We start from the raw sequence: 24,153 nt of genomic DNA, 5'->3' as shown, positions 1-24,153 counted from the left end.
TTTAGCTGTTGGGAGCCAGGTGATGACACTAGTGTGGTGCCTTTTTGGGTTAATCAGTCTTCCTGGGAAACAGGTTGTATTAGCTTGGCAGAGCGGTTGTGTTGCCAAACTAAAGTGGTTATGTTGCTCTTAAGCTTCAGCTGAGCTTGTTGAGAGCCACCTTGGGTGTCTGCCCAGCAGCACACTGCAGACACCTACTCTTGGGAATGGAGGCAGGTTTAAACAACCTTGTCCTGCATGGTGAAGAGAAGGGAGTCATCCAAACCCAGCTCCACAGCGCATAGCTGGAGTTGCTCAGAAAAAGAGCCAAAGCCAGGACCAGCAATCTGGCCTCACTTGGAAGGTAAGTATTGCAGAAGTGCATCTGCACGCTGTGGCCCAGAACCAGGTTTTAAAACATAGCAGCCAGGGTATAAAAAGTCCCCCGCAGTTTCCCTTCCTGCAGTCCCCAGTTCACAGGCAGAACCCTGCAGGTTTGGTTCAGAGAGGCTGCAAGTGAGTGAATCCCCTGCAATCCTACATTCGGTTAACTTCATCTGCCCGACAGCCAGCTCCCTTACCAGCCTTTTCCTGTGGAAAGAAGCAGGTTTGTCCTGCCCCTCAGCTTCTTCACTCAGGGGCCTGCAAGATGAAGAGGGGAGGTTCAGTACCTTCCAAGTGAGGAAATGTGCTCAACCTGCAGTTGCTGGACTTCCCTATCAGAGGCCAAAACTTGGAGACATAAAATGCTGAGCCTAGGTTCAGCTGAAGTCTTGAGGCTGTTTTACACAGCTATATGCATATTACTCAATAAAATAGATTGCACCTGGGCAGTTCTTGCAGCTGTGCATCAAAGGCATGAACACATGGAGCAGGGGAGGGATTTCTCATTAGACTGTTATCTAAGAGATGACGTTTGGCTCAGCAAAGCCCGTTGCTTCCAAGGTTATAAATGAGACTTTATTTTTTTTGCTGCCACCATAGGTAGCTTGTGGCTACTGAGTCTGGCTTGTCAGATCTTCTGCCTGAGATCAGTTATGGTCTTTGTCGTGCGCTTATCTGGCTCTTCTCTGGCAAAGTCCAAACTGTAGCAGCTGCTCTCTCTGTCCCATTAGTTCATCATGAGACTCCTAGCTTCCTAAGGCTCCTGTTTGCAGAGAGCTATCTAGATCAGCTGAAATCAATTTGTGCTTTAATGTACAGTCTGTTGGGACTTCTGGGTCCTTCACGTGCTTCTTTGAAGACTTTGCTTCCTTTCTAGTCAAACCCACCCTTGGGCCTGCCTACAAATTGTTACTGATTCTGTCATTCTTTAATAGTTCAGTTGAGTTTCCCCCAGAATCATTTTGGTAAAAATACCAACTTCTTGATGCCTTGTAGCATTAGAAGCCCTTCTCTGCTGCACAGGACAGTGCTGGCCACCCTTGGGAGCTAACAGTGTCAGGGAAGAGGCTCAGACTGCCACATCCCTGTCTGCAAGCACCAGTGGTACTAAAAACAGGTGGCTCACATACACCCAGGGAAGGGCAGATGTTGCGGATGGAATGGGATAACTGACAATACCATCCCAAGGTTTACGAATGTGCCATACACCTAATTGGATATTTTTGTAAGAAGCAGCAACTAAATTAATTTTGATTTACCTTGGTTCTAGGTTAAGCTTTTGCAAGAGCCTCAATTTTCTTCTTTCTCTTGGTCCAAATTCCAAAAGCAAATGGAACGCCTGAAGTGGAAAATACTGCAGATAACAAAGATTTAGGTTATAAAATTATAGGATATCTATTTTTCTTGGTATTGGGTTCATCAGCAGCTACACATTCAGGTATTTCAACTTAAACTACTGACATAAAACATGGATTTGCAACTCTATTTCCAGTGCACATATTTTATATAATATGAAATTTAACAGAGTTCTATATTTCCTGTTATATGATAGTTGAAATCTATAGCAGTAGTCTTTTTCTTTATCAAATCCTGTACAATGCTATTAGCTCTTGAGCTATAAAATCCAATAGGACTTTTTCCCATAAGATCAGCTGAGAAGATGCAATATAAATTCAAAATATTACCACAGACTTTAGCCTAGAGCTAACACTGTTCTCTGTGAGGATATAGGGCCTTCACTGTATTTACTCTAATATTTGTGACATACCCTCTACCCTCAGCTTGAGACTTTGCTTTCCTAATCAACAAACCTGTCTGCTTGAGACTTATTTGATGAGGCAGTTGATGCATCCTGCTGTGAAAGTAAGCACAGCATTCAAGGGTCATTTGAAGTCCAGCATGTCCAAGTCCTTTCTTTAAGACCACTTGAAGAGGGGGGAAAAATTGGAAGAAAACTCTCCGAAGAGGAACTTTGCACCATATGAGGAATTTGGATGGGAATGTTATGCAGCCACGTGAAGCCGTGGGAAGAGATGACCAGACAAGGTTAATTGCATCTGCCAAGTGTTTCCAGATTTAAAGAACGAAGAGAACTGTTAAATTCTGCACATTTTCTTTTTCTTGTCTGCCAAGTCCATTAGTAAGCTTTTAAACTAATGTGTAGCTCTGTTGATTCTTCCAGGCTGTAAGCATGTTACAGGCGTGCGTAGTATGGCCCAGCAAGACAGTTGTGGTCCCCAAGGAGAGGGAAGGACCAGCACCATAACCACCATGCTGAACATGGAGTCAGTCCTGGCTCTGGTGCAGCTGGAACTCATAAACCCAGCTGGATCCAGGTTGAATCCAGCAGAGCGCTTGGACAGCTCTGCAGCTGCAGTCCCCATGGTCCCACACCCAGAAGGATTTGCTCACGTGCAGCGAGTGCACAGGTCCGGTGCAGAGATTGAGCACGAAAGCTCGCAGCCTGAGCAGAGCTGGGGAGTTGGCTCAGGTCAGGCAAGGCTTTTTAGCTTCATCTCAGGGCTGGCTGTGCTGGATCTGTGCTAACTCACAGTAGTGAGATGTCTCTCTACTACTTTTATTAGCCTGTTGCCTGGGATAGCCCAATTCCTTGTTACTTTGCATAGCAGAGAGTGGATGGTATATGCCATCTGTTTTTTTCACTTAACTAGAAGATAGAAGTTTAACTTAAACTGCACACCTTATAATTGGCATCTATTATACCAATAAAAACAGCAATTAACCTGTTACCCTTGTCTGAGGTTGACAAAGCAAGGAAGAAAGTTGCATACAAATTAAAGTTGTTGCCCAGCTAAATGGGCTCTTTTTCTCTCTCTCAGAACCAGGAGAGTTTCAAAGGCAGTTCACCGAGATCAAAAGAGATGCTAACCAAACAGGGGGCTCATGCCAAGTAGTTTGAAAATACATTGATTGCTTTTTTGCTGAAAATCTTCTTTCATTACGTTATGATGTAGACTAAATATATAAGAACGGGCTTGAATTACTAAGCTTACTGCTCATTGAGTTCAGTAGTATCAACACATGTCTCAGTACGTCATGCTGTAGACCACGTTTTGTGAGCGCGCTGGTTGTACACCCTTGGCAGGAGGCTACGTGAGAGAATCGGAGCCGGTTCTTGTGAAGATTGTTGCTTCTTTGCAGGATGTGAGTCAGGTAATGTTTGTGAAGACATGGCTGGAGAGGGGGATGAGTTGGGACATTTGGGGTTACCAGGGGGACAGAAAGCCTGTCAGCAGTACGCAGCCATAACCTCAGGCATGTTGTGGTCTTGCCAGATCTTGATAGGAAATGGTGTCTGAGCAGGCCCGATCCTAAGACAGACTCTGAAGGTTGGCAGATGATGGCTCCAAAGACAGAGCTGTTCCCGCTGAGCTGGTCAGGTATGGTGTCACGGTGCCTGTGCAGGGCTTTCGGAGTCCTCCAAGAAAGATATTAAATGATGTTTCTGACATTTGAAATCATTAATTATCGCTTGGCACTTTTCAGAAGTGAAGAGGTGCCAGTTCCAGTTTGCGTGGTTGTTTCTTGGCAGATTTAATCGAATCAGAAGTCATGTGGGATTTTTTTTTCCTCCGTACCATTAAGCAGCAACTGTGTGCAGTAAGCAGTGGCCACAGTGACCTGTAGGCCCAATCCTGGCCCAATCCTCCTATAATTCGTCCTCTTTTTTGTACAGGGAGCCTGAATAAATTCTGTGCGGAATCGTGGCCGCAGTGTATAAGAAACCATTATATCCTCCCAAGGAGAAAAGTACTGTAGAAGTTCAAGATTAGTATTATAAAACGTCCTCTAGGTCTGGACTCCTGCCTTAAACTCGATCTGAAAATAAGCAGAAGTGCCAGACGCGGTGCCTGTTTTGCCCTGCCGCTGGCCCCTCTTCCTTCAGAGCAGATTAGGAACAAATGTGAAACTCAGCGGCTGGTTTAAGCACTCAAATGGACTTAAAAGCAAACGTGATGATAAAAAATAAACATTTTTTTCCCTTCAGTTTTAACTCTCTCCGTCTTGTTAGAAACAATGGAGGTAAATTATGTAAAATGGAAATGTGCTATGTAATTCTCTCTTTAGCCTGTCATTAAGATTCTTTGTGATGTCTCTGTAGCTAGGAAGAGTCAGAGTAAAAGGGTAATAGAGGGGAACTATTTACATATTGTTGGAGGCGATTAACAAACTTTTTTCCTCATTGCTATTTCATCCTATGAGGGAAAACACATCCCTTTTCTGATGATGTTGTGACTTTTGTCACGCTCTGCTTCCGAGTGTGTTTGCTAATTGGCACCTCTTGGATGAATCTGTCTGTCAAAATCACATGTAGCACCTGGATGTGCAGTGTAACAAAACACTCTCAATATTTGAAAGGAGCTCAGATTTTAATATCACGTTCTATAAATAAAGTCTCCTTGTTGATGTGTGATTGATGCGATATGCCTTTAATTATAAAAATGAAAAGTCTTCTCTGCATTTTCTTTCTAACATTTAAGCTTTCAGGTTCCAGATCAAGACATAACTTAGACCCATGAATAAGTTCCATTTAAATCAGGGACCTCTAGGCATATGCTTAATTTCAAAAATGTGCTTCCTAAATGCTGCACAAAGTCAGGCCCTGCTTTTCTTAAAATTCATCAGACTTTCTTTTCAGACTTTACTGGTGCTCTTATTTCTGTGGATTTGGGAATGTCGCTAAGGATGGGAATAGACTAGTTGGTTTCTGTAACACTGCTTTGGCTACAGTCCTGCAGCCTGATCCCAGAGAGTGCAAGCTAGGGGATGTAGGGATGTAGGTTTTCTGTGTGCTGTACAGATTCATAATCCCCTTACTTTATTGTAGCAAGCTAAATTTACATCCAGCAAAAAATGATCATGCAACCAAGTTCATGGAAAAGATCATTCTCACTGAAGGAAGGCATCTCTATTAGCATTTTAAGTTTCCCAGATGCATTATGTTGTCCCTTGTAATATGCTGCGTTCCACATTAGCAGCTCTGCAGGTCTCAAGGTATGCCCAAACCTGTTCTTTAAGAACTGTGACTGTGAGTAATTGAATACCGAGAGCCTCAGCTGTAGCCCCCTGGGGTCAGTGAGGAGGTCCTTACTGACTGTGCTTTGGATCATGCCCTTGATTTCTGTTCGAATCAAATAACTCCTGAAGTAGGAGCTGGGCTGGGGAGAAAATGTCCGACACTTCATGCTGGACATAGGTGCGGGATTGCAGTTACTCTCCTGGGAAGTGGAGGTGCGTGCATTTTGGAAAGAAGTATTCCACGTTTTTCCAGTCGCATGCACAATATGGGAAGGCTGAAGAAGCATGTGGCCGAGCATAGAAATGAAGGATAAAATGCTTTCCTTGCCCTGGCGAGACTGAACACACAGACAGAGAAATGCACACAGACAGAATGAGCCCTTTCATGCGGGGAGTCATGATTTACCGATGCGCTGGCTGAATACTAAGCGCAGGCGTGTGACAGGAGCGAGGCTCTGCGCTCGGGAGGCGCTGGCGGCTGAGCCGGGCAGCAGAAACCCCAACACCTGCGAGCCGGCGCTCTTTACACCAACGTTGTTCCACTGCCGGCGTGAGTTTACTGCTGACCCACACCGGTCTGTACATTAAGATTTAAGCCCCTTCTTGTCTTCTCTCTCGCTATTTGTAAACCAGTATAAAATGCTGTGAAGTGATATCGGCAGTCTGCACAGCGAGTGCTGGGCTGTCAGCATGATGTGCTTTATTCAGGTGTAAATGGCTTTGGTGGCCAAGATACGGAGATATGGGCCTATTTCCTCTCGTACTGATGGTTGCTTACATTGCTACAGCTCCCACCGGGTCCCATTTTGCTGGCTAACGCAGCGATGCCAGGGAAGAGGCAATCCCCTTGCCAGATCGAGGGCCGGACTCTGCTTTCCTGTCCTCCGTGACAGGTAAATGGGTTGAAGTCAATAGAGCTGTGCCGGGGTGAGAGGAGACCGGAGCACTGGGCCTGATGGATTTGCCTGTTTAAGGTGTTTTTATGGCTCCCAGCGCAGCGATGTTTGAATGCCTCACAAACTTTAAGACCACCCCTGCGAGAGAGGGAAGCAGTGTCATCCCTGCTTAACAGCTGGGGAGCTGCGATACAGTAAGATAAAATACCTTGCCCAAGGTCGCTCTGGAAGTCTGTGACGGAGCAGGGTCTGCCAAATAAGCCTTTGCCAGATCTCAAGCTGGTATGCGAGCGGCTGGGCCAGCTTTTGTCCTAGCATGGGGCGAATGGCCTGTCCTTGCTGTCTGTCCGACTGTGCCCTCATCTTCCTCCCTTTCTTGTGTTGCGGTGGTGCGAGCTGTTTAGCTAGGAGCTGCCGGAAGGGATCAGCCAAAGCGCAGTCCCTGTGGTGCTTTCGCTAGGCGTCGGATCAGGCTGTTAATCCCACAAGGCGCAGGCACAGCGATAGATGCCCGTTTCCTGAGAACGTGGGAATCCAGGGTCAGTGCACCACTGGATTGTTCATTAGCAGGGTCTAAGCCGTAGCACCTTCCCCTCTCACATTTGTATTATTTAGGGTGACTAATCATAATAACAAATTGATTAAGGTTAACTGGATAAAGTCATCTAAGTCATATTTACTGCTAAACTAACTGCCCAGGGAGGTGAATTAATGATCTTTACAGAAACCTTTTATGGTTATTTGGCCACAAGGTGTGATCTGGTTTGATCTTTTATGCAACATAAATCAGTTTAATGGTTAAATCTGTGCAGCTAGCTGTTGAATTTAAATGAGGGCTTTTTAAATGAAGTATGATGCTTTTCCACACACAGAGGGACATTGAGCAGGTGTATATTGCAATTAAATGGGAAAACTTACAATTAGATAATGTTAAGTTTGTGACGGTGGCTGACAGAAGCCTGGAGATTCATGGTGAAGGTCCATGATCAATCATTAATTCATGCTGCTACGGACAGAGTAAAAATGCAAATGGTCTCAGACGAGGTCAAAGCAGTGTGGGAGAACAATGTGGGTCATGCAGCTGATGGTTGATACCAGCCACTCATTTCAATAGCTTTGGGTTTGAATACTGTGTTGAGTCACAGATGGAAATGAGTTGGGCTTAGCAGACAGCTCTCTGCCTTTCCATCATTTATTCCTCTTTTGGCAATGCCTAGGAAGGTCCAGCTGAGATGAGGGACCTGTTGTAATAGGCAGGCTACAAACACATCCTGGGAGATGGCTTAAGTCTGGTGCAGATTTTCTAGGGTGGGAGAAAGCTAAGAAGGCATTAGCAACCCTCCTGGCCTTCCTGTGCTTTAGCACTGTGCTCCTAAATAGTCTGATGTAGTCACAGCCTCTCCTGCCCCATTTAGACAGCAGTGGTGTCTCTCCCAGGATCTTACTGTTTAAATGGTGAATGCAATTTGGGAGATGGAGACTCACAGAGCTGTGCTAATGCATCCAAGGTCAACAGACCAGATCTGGGAATGAAGCGAGTCCTTCTGATGCACAGCCTTTTGTCCTACCCACAGGACCACACTGCTCACCAGGTCTCCCCTGAATCCTGTCTTCACCCAAGGGTGGAAAAAGGGATCAACAATTAGACAGAACAGCTTAAATGTGAGCCAGCTTTGCAGGGGATTTGTTGAACTTGAGAATATTCTGTTAGATACACCTATTTACTCAGGTGTTCTGTGAAGAAAGGGAGAAGTGATTGGGATGTTGACTGAACTTTGGGGAAAAGTTTGTAGTTGGGAAGGCATGGAGAGGAGTGAGTAGTTCCTGTTTGATTGACTTCTTTTCTGAGTGCTCCTATTTTAATAATTTACTGATAATATTATAGAATGGGCAAAGAGCCTGGGGCAGGGAGGGTGCGGATGGGTGAAGGGATTCAGGAGCACCACTCAAGAACAGATTGGTTCTGGGAGCCTGAGAGACACGTTTTCCCATTCAAGTCAGTCGCTGATGGACCATGGCCCTCCTGTGCCTGGTCTTGCCTCCTTGTTGAGTAGAAAATAGTTGATTTTTTTTCTGTAGGGCTTGGTCCCATTAAATGATGGAGATTAAGTGTGAAGTGATTCTGCCAAGCCCTTCTTGTTTCAGTGCCCTGGCGTGGCCTGGAGAGGCGGCACAGTCACACACATTTATAATAATCATTTACATCTTCAAAGTTCTTTGCAAATGCAAGCTAATTAAAGAATCATCGTCAACCAAGAAATCACAGTTTTGTCTTTTTAACTGTGTTACAAGTAACAACTGACTGTTGTAATAAATACTGTTCATAGAGCAATGAAAGGAAAATTTCATGGATTTCTTTCTTCTTCTGGTCAAAACTTTGATTGATGGAGTTTTAATTCTTTTTTTCTTTTTTAACTGGCTCTAAGCACTAAAGAACAAGAAAAAGAAATCAGCTACCTTCCTTCCAGCCTGCTTCTGCTATGAATTTGGCAGTATTTGCAGTTGGGTCTGTTTGGATTCTAACACTTCTAACTCTTGTTCGTTACCTTTTTGCACAGAAAAAAAGTGGAGAGAAAAGCACCAAAATATGTGATTTTTAGAACCTTAAAAGCTGAAGGGGAGAGGGTTCAAGATAGTGCCTGAAACTACTTCAGACAATATCTTTTTGTATCACATTAAAATGCAAGTCAGTGTTGTTCCATTAAGTCTCCCACCACTTTGGTGTGATAAGTAAATATTATGATCCTATTTAACATATGCCTCAAGCCATATAAAAGGCAAGACAGAGATTTGGCATACTTGAATGTGAATCATTAAAACTGCAGCTTCTTAAATGTAGACTGAATTCAGTCTAAACAGGGAATGTTACAACTGGGATTAGACTTATTCCTCTACCAGTCTCCTGTTTTGGTACACCAAATTATGTCTTCATAACGTAGTGGTGTTTGGAAATGTGTTGTGATGACTCTGATAGCACTGCAGATTTTCAGTACCGTGATCATTTCACTGTTTATAAATCCAAGCTCTTTAGTTCTGTTTTGCATAGGCTCATATAAAGGGTGGTAACCAGTCTTAGATCTGCCTGGCTTAAACCTGGAGGAGGGGTTGCCTTGAGACCTGTTATTATATGAAGTTGGTATCTCAAAACAAAGTTTGAAAACTCACTCGGAGGGCAGTTTTGTTTGGAACCAGGTTGTTGGCTGTAAAAAGGCAGTCTGAGGCTGGGTGGAGAATAAGGGATGCCTGTTTCTTCCTTTTGTTTCCTTCCTTTAGCCAAGCAGCTTTGTTCTTTACCACCTCACTGAGAAACTGGCTCGGTTTGGGGGAGATCACTGCCGGACTTTCAGGGTTCTGAAAATGGATATTACAGTCACCCTATGCTGAGCCTGCACTGGTCTTTCTTTCAGTAAACCTTATCTGTGTTTTAGGATGGAAATAAAAAGAGAGATCAGACAAGCTTTGCTTCATTTTCAGTTTATTACAGCAGGCTCATTCATGTGGTTCTAATCTGGGTTTTCTCATTTGAGAAACGTCTAGATGTGGCAGCTTAGTTCTCTCAGCAGAGAAAGTGACCCTCATTTGAAAGATCTGGCCCCAGCCTATTATTCAGGGGTGCGTAGGTCAGCCTCTGCTCTAATTTTATGACTTGATTTCCTTGGTTAGATATTTCAGGCATGATTTTAAGAATAAGGATGGTCCATTCTTCGGAGGAGAGATTTAGTCACAAATTGTCATATCCTCCCAATTTAGGAAGATTGACTGCATCTTCTCCTTTTTGTCCCACTGCCCAAGGAGGAAACTGCGAGGTGAGGACTGCAGGGGGATTTTCTTTTAAATGCATGCAGAGGCTCAGCAGTTACTTGGTTTGTTGTGCTTTCAGGTTTGCCATGGCAGAGTTGTCCGATTAGGAATAAAAAATAGTGTTGGAGATTGACTGTGGTACCCAAAGAAAGAGCTGGTTACTGAGGATTCAGCATTGCTCCCAGTTAAAACTACTGTAAAACGTGAAGCAGATGTTCTGTGGTGATGTAGGCACTAGTGAGAAAAAAGCCAGCGAAGGTAATAAATCAGCCCTGCTAGCCCAAGCGTCCACGTCTCTGTACATCTGCCAGATGCACTGGAGGGAGGGAGCGGGGAAGTGGTCCAAACAGGTCAGGAAGTGGAAGGAGCTCGCTCCTGTGAGAATGGAGGTCTCTGGCTGTAGCACATCTTCATTAATTGCCATAAAAGATTACCCACTCAACACTGCTGTTCCAGGTGCTCTGTCTTCAGCCCCGCCAGGCTCTGTTGTAACTCCCATTTTCTGTTTGTGCTGCAGGAAAAAAACACACCAGCATTGCCATTTTCCCTTCTTTGCCCTTGAAAGGCAAAGACAGTCCTTCATAGACTGTCTGACATGGACTTCATAGAAAGGACAGGCCTGTAGTAAAGTCACTAGCATGAAATTTGGAAGATTTTGGTTTAATCCTTGCCTCTGCCACAGACGTCTTGGGTAACCCTGAGCATGTCAGTTAATCTCCATGTTCTTCCATTACTGCAGTTTTAGGATAATCCTCTCCCAGCCTTTTCCTTTCTTGTCTAGTGTATGTGCTTTTCAGGGCTGTCTCCTTTTTGTTTGTATAATGGAGTGACGGGGACATCAGGACTCGTGGGCTGTAGAAAAAAAAAACAACCAGTAAGCCAGGCCACCATGAGCTGTTTCAGGCCTGGGGCAAATGAAATCTTCTGGTCTCACGCAATCCCTAGCCTGCCCCAACTACTCACAGCGGAAGCCTAACTCAACACAGAGCTAAGCAGCCAGCGATAGAGATGGCCACAAAAGCCAGGGCAGGCTGGAAGGAGGTGGGTAGTGCGTGGAGAGGGAGGCGGAGGTTTGGTACGTGCGAGGTTTCTGTATGGGGTCGTGCGTCATGGGTGCCAGCAGAAGCAGGACACTTGAGTCAGTTGGGAGAGCTCTTGTAGTTGTGCTATATGTTGATGTGTGGTGAAGACCAGGACACATCCGCCACGTGGGATTACAACTGGCTCTGCTGATAGGAGAAAGTATGTGCATGTTGTATGTGTTCATGTGCGTCTAGATGTCAAAACAATTTCAAAACAGTAAAATTTTGCTTGCCGTTCTCATTTCATTTCCCAGACCTGGGACCTGCTTTACTTACTTGGGTTTGACGACATCTCTGATAAGATGCAGATGAGCCTAGAGGCTACGATGGGATTTGTAACTTTGTGTGACAGTCACCATTTGAGTTCAACCTAATGCTAGACACCAAGAGTCTTGAGGTTGTGGGTTCTTAAAGCAAAATTCCCGGAATGGAAAGTCGCCCCCAACCTAGAACCTAAAATAGTTTGTCACAAATCCCTCTCTCCTGCTGTGGCTGAATTTTAAATGGTCTGGTGATGCTAGGTCACCCTTACATGTTGTTGTACCTGTTATGACATTGTGGGGCTGTTACTAATTTGTTGCTGAACACTTTTGAAACAGAAAAAAGCTCTGCAGGGTGGCATACTCTCCAGCAAGATAAAGTGGAGTGCAGAGGGTAGGAGAAAACAAACAAGAACATGGAAAGATGGCTATTGGCCAGGTTTGATGATACAGTTTTTAGGAAATTGTGAGCGTGCAGGGAAGATTTCTGTTTCCCCGACACCCAAACGATTATTGTGGCTGCGAGGCATGTGAGGGGAGAGGCACCATGAGAACTGTTATTTGCTTCTCCAGGAATAAATAGAAACCTTGTACTGCTGTGTGACAGCCCTGGCGTCCTCGCCCTGCGGAGGGACCGTGACAAACCAGAAGTGGCCCGAGCAAGTGCCGCGAGCGTTTGAAATGAGCTGCGCTGACAAGTGATGGAGAGCGTTTCGAGGGGGCTTCGGAAGGGTTCGTGTGTTTGATTCAGTATTGGCATCACTTCTGTCGTAGCCGTGATTGGCAACGTCCCTGCAGCGACTTAACAGGGGAGTTACTATGTTAAATAAAAGTTACGTAAGGAATAATTTACCCCCAGCCGTGCACAATAATGCTGCTATGCTTCCATCAAGGCGTTCGGGTGACATCAGAAACCGCCAGCGTCAAGTTTCAGTGTCTTGTTAATCTTCCCAGAATTCGCAGATGGAGGCAGAGCCGCCGCACGCTTTCAGGGCGCACGTTCGGCACAGGCCCTGCCGTCACGCGCCAGAAGGACTGGCGTGCGCGCGAGCGAGACAAACACGCAGCAAACACGAAGCCTCCTGCGTCTCCGGCGCGCAGGGATCCAACGCAAGTTATTCCCCGCGCAAGCCGGCGGCGATGGATGGGGGGAGTTGCGCCCGGCCTGTGCTCGGAGCTAGCCGGGGGCCAGTCAGCTCCGGCCCGGAGGTGTGTGATGGGAGCCTTAGCACGGCGCGGAGCTGAGCTGCTCCTCAGGGCTTCTTAACTCCTCTTCGATGCTTCCTGCACGCGGGTTGGTGGCTTCTGGTTTGCACCCAGCGGGCTGAGGGCACGGGCAGATGTGGGAGGACCGCGCGTGCCCGACCGCAGGCCTGGTGGCAGCGTAACGCCGGCCGGACCCCAGCCGCGGCCTCACGGGCCGCGAGAGCGGCTCTGCCACTGGACTCGCCGGATCCGTCGCGTCGTGAGGAAGGTGCCCCGAAGCGCTGGGAGCGTGAGCTGGGAACGTGGCCCCCGAGCGCGGGGAGCGGGGTGGGAATCACCAAGCCCGGCGCGATCTGCAGCCTGCTGCGCGCTCGGCCCTCGCGCTGCTTCCTTGCTGGGGCCCCTTGGACTGTTTGGATACTCGTAACCCTCTGGACCCTCTCCGATGGGACCGAGAGCTATAACATTTCAAGAGAGAGAGAGGGACGACAGGGGGGCTAAAGAGGAGTGAGGGAAAGGCACCTAATATGATTTCAGAGAGCCCTCTGGCAGCCTGTCCGTGGGAGGCTGCCATGTATAATAAGGAAACGATTTGTCTGGGAATGATTCAGTGTGTAAAACTCCCCCTCTCTGACCTCTCTGCTAAGTCCCCGGCACGGGATTGCTGGAGATTTCTGACGGAGGAGAAACGATAAGGCACAATAGTTTTCGCATTCTCCGCGCGGGGAGGTCAAAGTGCCCCCGCTGAGGCAGCGTTCTCACGGCGGCCCTGGGGGCCGCGAGCCGCGCCACGCCGCGCCGGGTTTCGCCTTTACCCCGCGCAGGGAGGTGTATTTTGCCCTGCTCGGAGTCACATTAACCATTGGAGAACTTTTCCTTTTTGCCCAGCTGGCCCTTGGCCGTCTGCTTCCCGCAGCCTCTACGCCGCTGTCGCACAGCCGGCCCGGCGTGGGGACATGGGCGCACTCTCCGCTGCAAGGCTCCTTCCCCACCGATCTCCCCGGAGCTGCCTGCGGGCTCGGAGCTGGCCTGCTGATACCTCCTGGCGCGGGCTCCCTCCTGCTGGTGAGCCGGGGAGAGCCCTGCTGCAGGCTGGAGGCTGGAGCAGGCAGCTGCCTGCGGGAGCCCGCCGGTGGGGCTTGTTTCCAGCGAGGGAAACCCGTGTGCATTTTCTTGAGCTCACTCTAGACAGGAGGGTTGAATCGTTTTTGCTTCTCGGGTACTCTGGGAGCTCCTGTCCAGCACTGCGAGCCTCCACCTGACCAGCACAAATGATTACAAAACTGCTGTTTCTTGGGGACTGAGCTGGTTTTATAGGTTGTCAGGTTCTCCCAGAAAATGCTACACGTGTTTCCTCTTCAGCACTCTCTGTGTGCAGAGGGGCAGAGGAGAGACAGCAACTAAGTATGCTAGTGAATCCGAGTTTGCAAATGCTGACATTTGAAAGAGTGGCCACCCTTATGTGCTTCCCTGTCTCTTAATATGCACCAGTACATTTTTGCTGATCTTCTTCATTGAAAAGCTTTATTATCTCTTGGGGCGGGATTCTCTTTTGCTGCAGCTTTCTGTAGTTAATTATACTAGTGCAAAATGGCTATGAAGCGTGAGCAGATCAAAACAGGCAGGGATTTCTGGGCAGTCCAAAGGGGCTCTAGGTCCCTGCCTGCTCCTGCTGTCATGTGAGGAAGGAGCAGCTGTGCTTCTGTGTAGTTCCCTTCCACCATCAGTGCAGCTGTCTCCAGATCTAACGTTGCTCCTTTCCTTTTCATTCACTTAAAGTAGAGGTGGCCAAGATTCCTGACCCTACAAGTTTTGGGCAGTCTAAACTCTCCATGTGGCTGAGGGCCATGAAATACATACCACATCTCTTGGGGAGCTGGGGAGGGAACCAAGAGTAATTTGTAGATGGGAGAAGAGACGAGCTCTGCAATGGAGGCACCTTTCTGCTCTGAGATGAGGCTGGACTGGACATGCAGGAGGGTTTCAGGGTGAGAAGTTAATGACAGCTTCATCAGCCCCTTTCAACTCGCCTCCCCTGCAGCAGTGGCTTATGATTTTATCTGCTGCACTGCTGGTAATGTAACCAGCTCAGCAAGGGGGCTGCTTTTGAACTATTTATAAGCATCCTGCTCAGGAGCTGCTGGTGAGCACCGTCGGCTTAATGAATTTGCAGGGGACAAGGCCAAGGTGAACAGGGCACCCAGCGTCAGCCAGTGGCAAGGGTAATGTTCAGCAACGAAGGAGATGTCAGAAGTTCAAAGCACTACCTTGGGTTTGTGAATGCATTGCTCTCCAGGTCTTTACGTGGTATCAGTACGGACTGTAAATGAAATAACTCCTTTCCCTGTTATTAGGTGATATCTATTAGCAGACAGCTCATTTTGTGTTCTGTTCCTGGCGGGGACATTTTGGCCAGAAGCAGTTTCCAATCTGGCAAGCACAACCAAAGTATTACAGGAAGAGAGAGAAGGCTACATCCATGGAGGAAATATTTCTCTTCTCCTTTTCTTGCTGGTTTGAAAATAGCCCCAAAGCAGGATATCTCAGCCCGAACTGAATTATCTCAAGTTGCCTGTTCATATGTATCAGCTAGTAACAAGGTCACTCTCCACTTCTATCTCCTTACTGATTTTGGTGGGAATTTTGGATAAAGCAGGCTGGACTGGAATTCCTACCCAGGCTGGCTATCCACTGCGTCTGACACTGGCCAAAACCTGCTGCCTTGTAGAGTGCACATGTGCAATAAGCTGTCCTTTGTGTCTCATCCTAACTCCCAGTATTCAGAGACTGGCTCTGAAATGTGTAGTGTTTCTGTCGAAAGCCTCTGCCTCTTTGAAGCTATGGTTAACTATCACAGTGCTGGATATTCTTGTTATCAATATAAGTGTCCAGGCCTAACTTTGTATTTTGTTCTTCCTCCCCGTAACTGCCTATATGAGTGCACTGCAGTCTAGTAAAACCAATAGGGGAGGAAAATCAGGGACTGTGGGGAAAATCAGTGGCTGTCAGTCATGCTCTTCCTTGCTCTACTATTCGCTTTTGCTGTGTAGAACAAATCGCATAACCTTTCCATGTCTCAGTTTCTTCCTGTATAATGAGGACAAATATTAATTTGTCTCCTAGTGACAGAGGGAGGTTGCGTTCATACTTACAAAGTGCTTTGGTAATCAGAGGTATTCTGTGCCATATATTGTTATCCCGCCATCCGAATGATTCCTCTGTGTTTCCTGGGGCCTGAGCACTTGGAGCTCAGTCCGTGGGGTATTGCATTACCAGCTTTGTAAGATGGCCATGTGCTGAATATGGGACAACTGAGAAATGGTGGGTTTATGTCACTGACACTGGATATGACATCTGGATCTGCACTGTTACTTTTTGGCCTGGTGCGTTTGTGGCGTGTGGTGTGTCCTTGTGGCAAGGACAACATGTAGTCCCACGGGGAAGAGTCTCAGAACCTCCTGTGGGCAGCTTGCTCTTCCCTCTTGCTCTTCCTATCACCCAGCCCAGGAGCCCTTTGTGCCACCGGCTGTGAACTCCCAGGATTTTCTGCTCTCTGTGCAAGGCTTGTGATGGGATACTCGGCAAACCCCTCTGCTCAGGCTCTGGGATCCTGCTCTTAACCCTTTGCGTGGTGAGGGGCTGCCTTGGCTGTTTTGGCTGTAATTAACAATGTGCACTTCATTAGCACTTATACCATGACTTTTCTGAGCAATCTGTAAATGCCACACCAGCCCTTTCTTCATAATGTTTTCCCTGCTTCACTGTTGACTTAATTCTTGCAGACCTCGTCCCAGAGGAGCTACCGCTCGCTCACTGATGTATGAAGGATTTCTTATCCCCTGGCTTCCTGTGGTTTTCATAGCTGGAATATTATCTCCCCTCTTGCCCCCTCCTCTCTAGACACTTAACACTTTACGTTTCATTTATAGTCCCTGTCTGTTCTTTTCTCTCAACATTTTGTCTTTTCAGTCTTTTTTTTGCTCGCTCAGTTCTCACTCTCCTATAGAGGAAAATGGAGCTGGGATTCTTTGCAAATCATCCTGTGAAACTTAGCAGAGCATAAGCTCCCAGCAGCAGCAGCATTGTAGATGCTGGCTAAAAAATACTCCCAGAAGCCCTTCATTCCTCTTTTCCTGTTAAAATATATTTTTAGGGTCACTTCTATAGAAACATGGTTCTACAGAAGCCCGTTGGTTTCATTTCTGTTGAAAAGCATAGGACTTTTCCACAAGGACAGCTGTGCAACCACAAGGGAAATACTTTATTTTTTGTCTCCTAAGAGCCTTGCAGAAACTAATCTTCACAATAGCCCTAGGACTGGGGTCTTGCACAGATAGAAGAGCTGGCACATAGTCACTTAACCAAGGTCACAGGAGGAAATAAAAAGCAGAACTGGAACGGGGATGCTTGTGTCAGTGCCTCTAGACATGCTCTTGGAAGGTCTTCCTAGCGTGGGAACCACTGCCATCCCAGTGTGTGCACACCACCTACCCTCTACTGCGTGCGATGGAAATCACCACTGTGGGGTCACCACGCGGGGATGGCTCACACGCTGCTTCCGTGCAAAGGAGGCAGTAGGACTGAGGCATGGTTTGGGGAGGAGCATGAATTTATGCCCCAGAGTTGATATCAGACATAGCGGTTTTGTATAGGGCAGGTAATCCATGTGGATCATTTTTAGGACTCATTTGCCATGGTATGCGCAAAAGTCATCTCGATGCCTGCAGTTGGCCAGATGAGGAGACGTGTTAGAGTTTTCCTGGGCTTTGCCTTGCTGGAGAAGCTGCCACAGCGCAGCAGCGAGCCAGGACTGGGTCTGCCCTCGGTGCCAGGCAAGTGCGTTGGCACCGCCTCGCCTCTCTTCTCCGCATCGTAGGGTAGCATAGGGGGTATTTCGAGCACTGCAGCCCTGGGGTTGAGCCAGCACTCCTCCTTGTTTTGGGAGAGGCCTGGGACCTGGGCTGGTTTGTTTAGAGTCACCGTGGATATCTGTGAACTACGCAGCGGTGTGTTGCTCTGACCTGTCTGTGCAGCAGTGGTCCCAAGCGGCTGGTTTGTAGGTGGAACAAGGGATGATGTTGCCTGCTGTATGTCGCCTTTTCGGCTTGGTTGCTTAGGGGCGTGTGGACCTTGGCGGGGGCACGGCTTTGGTTTGGATGTCATCCAGGGCACAGCTTCTCTGAACACACGGCATACTGATTATTATGTTTTAAGCATAAATGAAACAAGCCCCCAAAATTAAGATGCGATGCAGAACACGAACGCCCAGCAAGTTTGGATGTTTGGTTTCTATAGCTCATGGCAGCATCTGCAGAACATAAAGGGTTAGCTATTCCAGCAGTAGCATGATTAGGTGCTATGAACACTAATGATCCAAAAAGCTCAGTTTTAGCTTACGTGAGAATTGTATCCAATGTTTTCATGCCTGTTAACTTTGCAGACAGCCGGCTTCCTACAGTAGCCAGAGACCCAGGCAAGTGACATGAAAAGTTACTGAAAATGCACGTAGCGTCTAGAGCTGTGGTCTGCAGTGGAAAGTTAGACAAGGTGAGACTGTAAAAGGCCAGTAATTGTACACAGGAGATGGCTGTGATTGCTTTGAATGTGGAGCCATTGTCAGGAACACAGAGAAAAAAGCGCAGCCTGTTTGAGCGGTCTTATCTCCAACTCGGGGCTAAGTGAAGACAGGAAATGATTGGAGGGGGTGCTGTTGTTGTCTGCGCGTTTTCACCTCTGGGATCTCTAGAAACTTGGGATTTTGCGCTGCCTTTGGCATGGCTTTGCTACACTTTGCCAGGTTTCATTAATCAGCAGCCAGGGGTTATGTGAAGGGTATGGTGTCTACCAGATGGGAATTCAAGGACCAAAAGGAGAGGTTTCAGTGACGTTTATTTAAAGTTCTAGTTTTTTACTTTTGGATTCTGAAACATAACTGCCATCTTTTAACTATTATCAATGGCATTAGAGCTTCACGTAGTAACAGCATGCTTGGATCCATGAGAGAGTGTCAGACTGGCTTGCTGCTACATGAAAAATGTCAAATCTTGCAGCATTTCAGCTCTTGATTTTTGTCTGGTTTTTAGCACTTTGGAATTTGATGCCATCATCTTATCAAAGGGAAAAATGTCTCAAATTAGAGCCTGCTTTAAACAGATGCTTTGCAGCCTCAAGTAAGTACAAGTTGCAGGCATAACTCAGAGAGAAATTTAAATGCTGAAGGTACCTAGATTCACCAAATTGCTGAGATCCCACTGAGCAGCTGCATGGTTCCCTCAGCCTCCCCTCCACCCCTCGAGCAGACCCTTTCTTTCCAAGGTATTCCTTCTGAATTGCTCCTATCCCTGAGACTTCGATCCGTCTCCCACACTGAGCAGTACCGCTGTCACCTTGTCTTTGTGTCTCTTGAACATCATCGTTAGCAGTTGTGTGATGGTTTTGCACTTCATGTGCTGCTGTGTGTGTACAATAAGCTGTAATTATGGCATGTTAAATGAAACAGTATGTAGCGTGTGGGCTAAACTCTGGGGTATTTTTAGTCTCTGTTGGCCTTGTCATGGCCTTCGCTGTATTTCTCTGGGAAACAGTTGCTGAGTAGCATCATTTAGTTTGTCCCACATAACTCCAGGCTCTTGGAAAGCTTGAGTTTCCTGCCAGACTTTGGGATTCTGGGACGGCTTGTTTTCCCACTGGGAATGTACCGTTTTAGCATTTACGACTTCATGCCTTATTAATTTTGATGAGAGTTTTGGGTGGAAAGGCAATCTCAGGGCTGGGCCTTAAAAGTTGATTAGGGGCGTAAAAACCAAAGGTCACCAGTTTAAGCTGAGACTAGGTTATAGGTGGCAAAAAATCTGTATTGCCCTGATCCTTTTGCATAGCAATTGGAGATATGCTGTATCAGTGCTGTAGTGAGTTCCTGATAGACAGATATTCCCAGGAAAAGGGAGGCGGGAGCATTACTGCCACTGCTGAATGAAGGTATCATATGTGGGCGAAGGACACAAGTTGGTGCCTCCATGGAGAAGTGCCCAGGGAGAGCTGGGTGTCTCCGCGTGCCAGCTGGCCGCTCAGTCCGGCGTCCCTATCCTCCCAGCAGAATTGGCAGAAGGGAAGAGAAGTCTGTGCTGCCTCCAAGTCTAGTACAAACCCCATCTTTTAGCTCAAACCAGGGAGGATGAGGGGCATGAACTAAGCTCCCTGGCTATAAACTGATGCGTTTAAGTGCAGACACATGTTCTGCTCTGCCCATTGCTACAAGCAGTAGTAACCTCTGGCAAATGGTTGAGGCAGACATCTGGAGATGGTGATGTCTTAAACTGCTGTAACATGATTAGCTAGGGCTCATCTGGTTTTTGAACCTTTAGTATTCATCTTTGCAATCTCCTCTTTCTTACCCTGAGAACCTAAAAGCTTTTTTTTTTGTAATGAGAATTTCATGTAACAACATGGCTCCAGGAACTGTGGCTTTATAAAGAAGAGAAAGTTATGAGAGACTGTATAAAATCACCATGTTCTATTATTTTACATAAAATTAAATAATACCACACTTTAGAGACAGGGAGAAGTGCTTTTTATTAGCTGAGAAAACACACATGAAGTTTAAGCTTCCATACAACAGCACAAAATGTGGGTAGCAGGGCTGGGAGCAGAACTGACTTCTTCTGGCTTCCATGTCTTAACCATACTTAAAGAAGATGAAAAGCAAATAGTTGAAGATCCTGAACGTGGAATTCTTGCTCCTTTGTGCAAAATATTACATTAAAGAGAACTACTTGAGTAATTTATTTTCTGCAGGCATTATACTTGCTTAGAAAAAGAGGGAAAAAGGAGACCTTTATATATTTTAATTTAAAACTAATCATTCACTTTTGAAACTCTTAAGAATCTGAGAAGTGAATTTAACAATGAGATTTTCTAAGAAAAACTGCTGATTCCAAATTTACCCAAGACTGAGATTAATCACAGTCTTCTGGAGAGGGGAAGCTGTGGAATAGAAGGCATCTGAGAATCCATCAAGTTCATGGGAAAGTGATCTTGGAAGAGCAACAAATAAATACTATGACCTTTCGACTCTCCTAGCCCTGGAGCTGTGGTAAGTTTGCAGTCAGGCACTTGGTTCCAGACAGGAATTTTCATTGCTGCAGTGAAGTAAATCACCATGAGGAGGAGGCCTCGTGGGCCCTGTCTGCATGAAGATGTTTTCAGAGCTCTTAATTCCCTGCTGGTGCCCCCTCCATCAGTGACAGCGTAAATGGCAGCTGAATGACAGATCTGGCTCAGGAAGCTTGAAATACCACCATTTAAAACCATGTTAGTTAATATAGTAGCAGAAATGCCAACCTTATCACTGCTGTGGTCTGCAGTGGTGGTTCTGGCTGAATCCCAGCAATATGGGATGGATTTGTCCCAGAGGCAAACTTAGGGAAGTGACTGAGGGTGCCGTAGCTCTCTCCAGTAGCATCATCTTTGCATGGCACATGTGGGATATGTAAGGGAAGCTGTTGCCCATCCGCTTTGCTTCAGCAGCTTAAAGAAGCTGAATTAATGGTGGAAAGTAAAACAGCTTTTGGAAAACACATTGTTTTTCATGATTATTAATTTAATGATCCTTAGATACAAATGCATTTTAAACCGCATGTTAGGGGAAGGGAGTTTCTTTGCAATTAAATTGTTTGGTTTGGGGGTTTTTGGCTTTGCTTGTGCAGACTAGACAGAGCTGTTTCCACCCTGGTTCATACTCTGTGTCTCATGGGTTAATGACGGTTAGGCTGCAAACATTGAACCAAGTGTCATATTGCCAGACAGGTTTTCAGACCTTCTGAGATCAGGCCTGGAGAGTTATGAGTTTGGCTTATAGAGCCTAAGAATTAAAAAATGATTAAGGGTTATTTCTGTTTTGACTTATGCATTTGTGGTGGGGGTAGGGAGCTAAGCCTTTATGGCTCAAGTTTTCTGCCTTCTCTCTCTATCCACAGTTCCAATGAATACTGGAAGATGTTAAGCCTGGATTCCTACAGATTTATGTCTTGTGGCTGGTTGTGAGTCCCGATTAATGTAGTTAGGTCTCATATATAAGGATCTCTCCTATGTGGATTAATTTAATAAAGCATGAGTTCACACTGCAGCCTTTTCTGGGGATGCTAGATCTCTGTCCTCTCCAGGGCTTGTGTTCATGAGACTTGTAGGAACTTATTTATTGTGGAAACCTTTACCTTTCTCTGATCTGGACTAAAAGTAGTCTGTAAGTTCCAAAGCTATTAGGAGGAAGAGACAGAAAGGCTGCATGTTAGGTCTCATTTCCTTAGGAACAAGGAACTGCAGCAGTGATTTTTGTGTAACTATAGGAACCAGCACTTTAAAGAAATAACTAGCCAGTGCAAGACTTGGGATAAAATCAAGACTTGATAATGATGGTTTCTTCTGATCAATCATCACGTGCAAGGGCATAAAAGGTCTGAATACCACTGATGCTGCTGGGGGACACAATACAACCAGGTTGGACGTTGTCTTGTTCTGCTTGATTGCCTCCTTCCCCATTTGAGCTCAGTGTGGCATGTCTGGGGCATCACGTGAGGAGAGTTAGAGGAGCTTGTGCTCTGTGCAGTGGTTATCAGGTTGTCCGTGGAGAATACAGCTAATACAGCTTCTCTCAGCATTGGAGCTCCTACTGGGGGGTCTTCTGTGCTGGGAGACTCTTTGCAGGGCCTCACTGATACGGCTATATGAGCAGAAGCCTATAGGGCATGACCTGCCTTTGTTTTTGCAGTCTGTGTGGGCTCTGGCCCTGTCCCCAGTGAAAGGCTAAGCATGCTGAGATCCATTAAAAGGAGTCTGTTTCCTCTAATGCTGGCAAAATTAGTACAGCTAAGAGGAGAGTGTTGCCCTCATCGCGCCTAAGAGGCTGTTATGGAGCAGTGCACAGGACTCAGTTGTGGAGTGGCAGAAACTTCTGGAAGAAGATTGCTGCTGCTGCTCTTTCCCTTGCAGAAGCAGAGCTGCAGGGCAAGGAGGGCTTTGCTACAGCTGCTGTAGAAACATCCTCCCCTTCTGCAACATACATATGTGCTTGATGCGAACACATGAAATGCCCAAGAAACAACCACCGTAAACTCGCTTCTCTGAAATACCTCATTTTCCTTTTTCCATCCTTCTCCCATCTGCTCTTTTCTTGTGTTTCTGTTCCTTTGGTGGTGATAAATATCCTCCCTGTATTCATTCTGTGGATTCACCTCCTCCCCACAGGCACCCAGTGAACAGTACAAATGGCATTTGATGTGAATCAGAGTAAGATTCTGCTTGGGTCTTTTCTCCTTTTCATGCTCTGGGCATCAGTATAACGAAGAAGAAGGCAATGATTCTTATTTACTTCACATTCTTTAAGGCAGATGCCTTCAGCATGTGTGAGAGAAAAAGACTGGTCACGTGGCAACGTGTGAATGACTCGGTCGGGACTCAGGACTGATTTTACATTTATTTAGGCAAGGAGAGGGATGTGCCTCCCATTTTTGCTCTGTCGATGCCTCTCCCCAGCATACCCTCGCTTGCCAGCCCTTTGTGCGCAGTGATTCAGGGGCTCACCCAGAGCTCAGCAGCTGTGGAGCAACCTTGGTTCCAGAAATGGTGATGACAATTGCCATGCAATCCTACCACCAGCTGAGACACGTTCCCCGAACTGGCTAGAGCAATCACTCAATGAACAGAGTGATCTTTTGGCCGAGAGCTGTGCCAGGGACTTTCTTGTACTATCTTGTACTAACAAAGCCAAACTAGAAGAGCCAAGGTTGGCCTGACCTGTCTCTGCCTGCGCAAGGGAGAGTAGAGTCCTGTCCCCCACTCTGACATATACATTTTTCCTCCTACCCAGGCTGCCATTTCGCCAGGAGAGAAGCAAGGGAAAGCAACAGCCTTGGTTCTGCCCCCTGTTTTCCCTGCCTAGGGAAAACAGCCGCACACAGCCCGATGGCGAATGCTTCTTGCTGTGGAGTGGAACAAACTTTTCTCTCGCAGAACTGGAAGGATCTGGAGCTGTCTGAGCCCCTTGGTTCCCTGGGTCCTGCTCCCTGGGAGAGCTCATGCCAGCCTTACTCAGAGCAGATAATATCTTACAATCAAGACATAAGTGATTGCACTGTTAGGGTTTTTTCCAAGTCACAAACTGTCTTTCCAGTAATGTAAGATTTTTTACCCCTGTTCGTACTGTGATGGGTGTGCAGTAGTTCCTCCGCTCCTTCTGCTAATCATCCGTTCTGACAGACTAAGGTTTGTGCATTCATTTATTTGCCATTTTTTTCTCTCTTTTAAGAACTCCTTAAATTTTAGTCACTGGGAAAACATTTAACTGCCTTAAGACTGCATCGTGGGTTTGAGTCTGATTTGTTGAAGCTTTGAGGCCAGACGGCTTTATTAATGACAGTGGGTTCCTTTTCAGATAAATTCTCCTTTTCAGAGAACATCTTTCCTAAAGAGTTTCACAGCTGATTATGGACGCAAATAACTCATCAGAAA

At 46.5% G+C, this 24,153-nt stretch overlaps 1 protein-coding gene across 4 annotated transcripts in view; it reads left to right on the top strand.

The window, feature by feature from the left end:
• Positions 1 to 24,153, top strand: part of SEMA5B (semaphorin 5B) — a 278,169-nt gene that overhangs the window by 39,267 nt on the left and 214,749 nt on the right. Inside the window, exon 1 of one of the 4 annotated variants that reach the window (XM_013960654.2) lies at positions 12,613 to 12,651. The exons of the other annotated variants lie outside the window; for them this stretch is intronic. The gene's annotated coding sequence lies outside the window, so the exon portion shown is untranslated. Of the gene's footprint in view, positions 1 to 12,612; positions 12,652 to 24,153 lie in introns of those variants that run through there. 4 annotated transcript variants of the gene reach the window in all.

This window comes from Apteryx mantelli, chromosome 6 (assembly GCF_036417845.1).
Source record: "Apteryx mantelli isolate bAptMan1 chromosome 6, bAptMan1.hap1, whole genome shotgun sequence".
In the NCBI taxonomy this organism is placed as follows: Eukaryota; Metazoa; Chordata; class Aves; order Apterygiformes; family Apterygidae; genus Apteryx; species Apteryx mantelli.
This window is presented reverse-complemented; position numbering and strand designations above follow the sequence as displayed.